General features: G+C 37.2%; 1 non-coding gene across 1 annotated transcript; it reads right to left on the bottom strand.

Moving 5' to 3' along the window:
• Window positions 1-4,875: 4,875 nt before the first annotated feature.
• On the bottom strand, window positions 4,876-4,983 carry LOC130953650 (small nucleolar RNA R71). Its single transcript, XR_009075813.1, has one exon. It is a non-coding gene; the product is annotated as a small nucleolar RNA R71 (small nucleolar RNA).
• Window positions 4,984-5,587: the final 604 nt, after the last annotated feature.

The raw sequence follows: 5,587 nt of genomic DNA, 5'->3' as shown, positions 1-5,587 counted from the left end.
ACATTGCCCTGCTCTCCAAGAGGGCAGAGCAGAATAATGAGCGCTACTTTGCTTTGGAGTGAGGCTCCAGCTTCGAACCTTGGTGGAAGCACTTTGGTTTATTTTCGCTTATTTTTTGCTCTTAAAGATGCCTTTCACTCATGCCCCAATATTACGCCAAATATGGATTGCTATATATCGTTGGAAAGCTCTGAATGTCAGCTTTCCAATGCAACTAGAAGCACATCAATTGGGCATCATTAGCTCAAGTTATAGCCCTTTGAAGTAGGCATGGTCATGCTGTAAGCGCCCCAAATTTAACTTAGCGAAAATTTGCTTCAACCTCACTTTGCTTCATCACGATATTGCCCTGCCCTTGGCAAGAGCAGGGCAGTGTGCATGCTGGTTGCTTCCTCCTTTGATTTGGTCTTGGGCCACGCTTTTAAAAGCGTGCCTAAGGCTCCAAAGTGTATCCCAACTTCAAAGTGTACCCCAAAGCTCTTTTTTTCTCCTTTTTAGCTTATTTTGTGCTTCTTTGCTTCTTTTTCTTCTTATTTCCTACAAGATTTATAAAATTAAAAGCATTCAATATTTAAGCATAAATCATCAATTTCTTGTATAAAAAAGCATAGAAAAATAGGTATATGATGACTTGTCATCACATACACAACTATACGTGCGTACGCACATATCAATGGAAATGGGTCTTTTGTGCATACGCACAAGTGTGTGCCCACGCACAAAACCTTGTTTTTGCAAATTTTAATGCCTCTAATGTACCAATATATATCCAGCATGGATTTTTCACCCCAAAACATATTATTCCTCAAGAACACATGATCATAACTAAAATACAACTAGACTAAGCGAGCAAGATAAGCAAATATTAAAGAAACAAAAGCTAAAAGAAGAAAAAGGTTAGAAGGATATTACCCTGGTAGGGTGTCTCCCACCTACCACTTTTATTTAAAGTCCTTAAGTTGGACATTTTTGAGGAGCTTTTGTCAAGGTGGCTTATGCTTCTATTCCTCCTTGAATCTTCACCCAAGTTTGCATGTCCATTCTCCTCCGAAATCCAAAATGAAGCATATCAAGCTCCCAAGAAGCTCCAAAGAAGTAGTTGGGACTTGATGAGCGGATAATTTATACGCTTTTTGGCATTGTTTTTAGTATGTTTTTAGTATATTTTAGTTAGTTTTTATTATATTTTTATTATTTTTTAGTTAAAATTCACTTTTCTGGACTTTACTATGAGTTTGTGTGTTTTTCTATGATTTCAGGTATTTTCTGGCTGAAATTGAGGGACTTGAGCAGAAATCTGATTCAGAGGCTGAAAAGGACTGCAGATGCTGTTGGATTCTGACCTCCCTATACTCGAAGTGCATTTTCTAGAGCTATAGAAGCCCAATTGGTGCGCTCTCAATTGCGTTAGAAAGTATACATCCTGGGCATTCCAGCAATGTTTAATAGTTCATATTTTGCCCGAGATTTGATGGCCCAAACAGGCATTCCAAGTCAGCTCAAGAATTCTAGCGTTTAACGCCGGAACTGGCACAAGAATGGGAGTTAAACGCCCAAATTGGCACAAAAGCTGGTGTTTAACTCCAATAAAAGTCTCTACACATGAAAGCTTAAATGCTCAGCCCAAGCACACACCAAGTGGGCCCGGAAGTGGATTTTTATGTCATTTACTCATCTTTGTAAACCCTAAGCTACTAGTTCTCTACAAATAGGACCTTTTGCTATTGTATTTTTAATCTTTGGATCACTTCAGATCTTTTGATCATCTTTGGACGTCTAGTTCTTAGATTATGGGGGCTGGCCTCACGACCATGCCTAGACCTTGTTCTTATGTATTTTCAACGGTGGAGTTTCTACACACCATAGATTAAGGTGTGGAGCTCTACTGTACCTCGAGTATTAATGCAATTACTATTGTTCTTCTATTCAATTCAGCTTATTCTTGTTCTAAGATATTCATTTGCACCCAAGAACATGATGAATGTGATGATTATGTGACGCTCATCATCATTCTCACTTATGAACGCGTGCCTGACAACCACCTCTGTTCTACAAGCAAACAAGGCTTGAATGTTTATCTCTTAGATTCCTTAATCAGAATCTTCGTGGTATAAGCTAGAATTGATGGCGGCATTCATGAGAATCCGAAAGGTCTAAACCTTGTCTGTGGTATTCTGAGTAGGATTCAACGATTGAGTGACTGTGATGAGCTTTAAACTCCTGAAGGCTGGGCGTTAGTGACAGACGCAAAAGAATCACTGGATTCTATTCCAACCTGATTGAGAATCGACAGATGATTAGCCGTGCTGTGACAGAGCGCGTTGAACATTTTCACTGAGAGGACGGGACTGTGGCCATTGACAACAGTGATGCCCAACATACAGCTTGCCATGGAAAGGAGTAAGAAGGATTGGATGAAGACAGTAGGAAAGCAGAGAGACAGAAGGGACAAAGCATCTCCAAACGCTTATATGAAATTCTCACCAATAAATTACATAAGTATCTCTATCCTTATTTTATGCTTTATTCATAAATCATCCATAACCATTTGAATTTGCCTGACTGAGATTTACAAGATGACCATAGCTTGCTTCATACCAACAATCTCCGTGGGATCGACACTTACTCGCGTAAGGTTTATTACTTGGACGACCCAGTGCACTTGTTGGTTAGTTGTGCGAAGTTGTGATAAAGAGTTGAGATTGTAATTGAGCGTACCATGTTGATAGCGCCATTGATGATCACAATTTCGTGCACCAAGTTCTTGGCGCCGTTGCCGGGGATTGTTTGAGTTTGGACAATTGACAGTTCATCTTGTTGCTTAGATTAGGTATTTTTCTTCAGAATTTTTAAGAATGAATTCTAGAGTTTCAAGGTGATGTTTTTATCATCACCAAAGCTGATTGATTCTCATCAATTTAGCTCTTGAATGTAATGTCCTGCTGAAGCTTGGCTAGCCATGTCTAATTTCTTTAGACTAAAGCTTTAGACTAACATTGCTGATTCCTGAAATTCTTATTAAAAATTTTGAATCTCTTTATTTTCTTTCCACATAATTTTCGAAAAATCACAATTATAAATCATAAAATCAAAATATTTTTATGTTTCTTGTTTGAGTCTAGTGTCTAATTTTAAGTTTGGTGTCCATTGCATGTTTTTATTCTTCTAATTTTCAAAAATTACATGCATTATGTTCTTCATTGATCTTCAAGTTGTTCTTGATGATTTCCTTGCTCTGATCTTTAAATTCTCTTATCTTGAGTGTTTTGTTGTTTCTCATATGCATTCCCAACTTGTTAGTGTCAGTAGTATACAAACTTCTAAGTTTGGTGTCTTGCATGCATTGTTTATTTGATTTTAGTTGCATTTTGATTATTCCTCATCATTAAAAATTCAGAAAATTTTTTTAATTTGTGTCTTTTCAAGTCAATAATACAGAGAATTGAAGATTCAGAACATACAGCAGAGGAATTACACAGAAAAAGCTGGGCGTTCAAAATGCCCAGTGAGGAAGGAAAAATGGCGTTTAAACGCCAGCCAGGGTGCCTGGCTGGGCGTTTAACGCCCAAAAGGGTAGAGTTTTGGGCGTTAAACGCCAGAATGGTTACCATTCTGGGCGTTTAACGCCAGGATGGCACAAGAGGGAAGATTCTGTTTTTAATTCAATTTTTTTTTTCAAGTTTTCATAAATTTTCAAAATCAAATCTTTTTCAAATCATATCTTTTCAATCATATATTTTCAAAATCAATTTCTTTCCATTTTCAAAAATACTTGCTAACAATTAATGATTTGATTCAACATCTCAATTATGTTGCCTTTTCTGTTGAGAAAGGTTTAATGTCTGAATCATATCTTTTAAATTTCTTGTTAGCCAAGTCATTAATTTTCAAAATCAAATCTTTTTAAATTGTTTTTCAAATCATATCTTCTCAATCATATCTTTTTAAAACCATAATTTTTCAATCATATCTTTTTAATCACATCTTTTTCAAAATAGTTTTCAATCATATCTTTTTTATTTCTACTTTCAAAAATCTTTTTCAAAAATAACTTTATTTCTTTCCCAATCTTAGTTTTCGAAAATCAATTACCTTTTTTTTCAAAATTTCTTTTAATTAATTCACTTTAATTTTCAAAAATTTCTTCCCCTCTTCTCACATCCTTCTATTTATGAACTAACACTCCTCCTCAATGCACAAGTCGAACTCCATCTTTCTTGATAAGTTCGAATTCTTCTACCTCTTCCTTCTATTTTTCTTTTCCTCTGACACCTCAAGGAATCTCTATACTGTGACATAGAGGATTCCATACTTTCTTGTTCTCTTCTCTTTCATATGAGTAGGAGCAAAGACAAAAGTATTCTTGTTGAGGCTGACCCTGAACCTGAAAGGACCTTGAAGCGAAAGCTAAGAGAAGCTAAAGCACTACTCTCTGTAGAGGACCTAACAGAAATCTTCAAAGAAGAAGACATGGTAGCCGAAAACAACAACAATGCCAACAATGTAAGGAAGGTGCTGGGTGACTTTACTGCACCTTCTCCCGACTTCTATGGGAGAAGCATCTCTATCCCTGCCATTGGAGCAAACAACTTTGAGCTTAAGCCTCAATTAGTTTCTCTAATGCAACATAATTGCAAGTTCCATGGACTTCCATTGGAAGATCCTCATCAATTTTTAGCTGAGTTCTTGCAAATCTGTGACACTGTCAAGACTAATGGGGTTGACCCTGAGGTCTACAGAATTATGCTATTCCCTTTTGCTGTAAGAGACAGAGCTAGGATATGGTTGGACTCACAACCTAAAGAAAGCCTGAACTCTTGGGAGAAGCTAGTCAATGCCTTCTTGGCAAAGTTCTTTCCACCTCAAAAATTGAGTAAGCTTAGAATAGAAGTCCAAACCTTCAGACAGAAGGAAGGTGAATCCCTCTATGAAGCTTGGGAAAGATACAAACAATTAATCAGAAAGTGTCCTTCTGACATGCTTTCTGAATGGAGCATCATAGGTATCTTCTATGATGGTCTGTCTGAACTGTCCAAGATTTCATTGGATACTTCTGCTAGAGGATCTCTTCATCTGAAGAAGATGCCTGTAGAAGCTCAAGAACTCATTGAAATGGTTGCAAATAACCAATTCATGTACACTTCTGAAAGGAATCCTATGAATAATGGGACAAATCAGAAGAAGGGAGTTCTTAAGATTGATACTCTGAATGCCATATTGTCTCAGAACAAAATATTGACTCAGCAAGTCAATATGATTTCTCAAAGTCTGTCTGGAATGCAAGCTGCACCAGGCAGTAATAAAGACGCTTCATCTGAAGAAGAAGCTTATGATCCTAAAAACCCATCAATGGAAGAAGTGAATTACATGGGAGAACCCTATGGAAACACCTATAATCCTTCATGGAGAAATCATCCAAATCTCTCATGGAAGGATCAACAGAGACCTCAACAAGGTTTCAACAACAATAATGCTGGAAGAAACAGGTTTGGCAATGGCAAGCCTTTTCCATCATCTTCTTAGCAACAGACAGAGAATTCTAAGCAGAGCCACTCTGACTTAGCAACCATGGTCTCTGATCTAATCA

This window comes from Arachis stenosperma, chromosome 9 (assembly GCF_014773155.1).
Source record: "Arachis stenosperma cultivar V10309 chromosome 9, arast.V10309.gnm1.PFL2, whole genome shotgun sequence".
Classification (NCBI taxonomy): domain Eukaryota; kingdom Viridiplantae; phylum Streptophyta; class Magnoliopsida; order Fabales; family Fabaceae; genus Arachis; species Arachis stenosperma.
This window is presented reverse-complemented; position numbering and strand designations above follow the sequence as displayed.